Here is a 561-nt window from a genome sequence, read left to right on the forward strand (position 1 = left end):
TACATTTTCTGTTGGTTCAGAAATCTTACCCCTTGATCACAGAAGTACCTCCTAAAATTCCTTATGCTCTTACTAAGCCTAGATAACTTCTTCGTAGCTGACTCAGTTCTCATCTCCCATTCTCCAAAGCCTGAATCTTGCATCCAGAGGGAATCCTGAACAGAGAAGAGTATCTGGGTAAAGGGACAAGCAGCAAAGCTCACGGCTACAAAGTACCTCTTTCTTGTAGTGCTGGTTCTTCCACTGCACTAGGATATCAAGCAGTTTTAATTTGGAGAGGTTCCTTGCCCTTCAGCTGTGGCATTTTTCTGGGTCAGAGACTTCCCTATCCCCACTCCCAGAGAGACAGATCTCTCCTCCTAACCTCGTCTTCGGAACTGCTGCTCGGTTGCTTTGGATTTGATGTCTTTATTTAGCATTCGTGGTTTTGAACCATGGAATTAATGTTGGAGATTGTATCAACTTAAAAGAAGTAAAGCTGTAGCAGCTAGGGAACGTGATCTGGTTTTGCTTTATGAATTTTTTAGATCTGTCACAGTAAAAAACAACAGCGAAAGCCCT

The sequence above is a fragment of the Chaetura pelagica genome, unplaced genomic scaffold (assembly GCF_000747805.2).
Source record: "Chaetura pelagica isolate M959 unplaced genomic scaffold, ChaPel_1.0 scaffold128, whole genome shotgun sequence".
Taxonomy (NCBI): Eukaryota; Metazoa; Chordata; class Aves; order Apodiformes; family Apodidae; genus Chaetura; species Chaetura pelagica.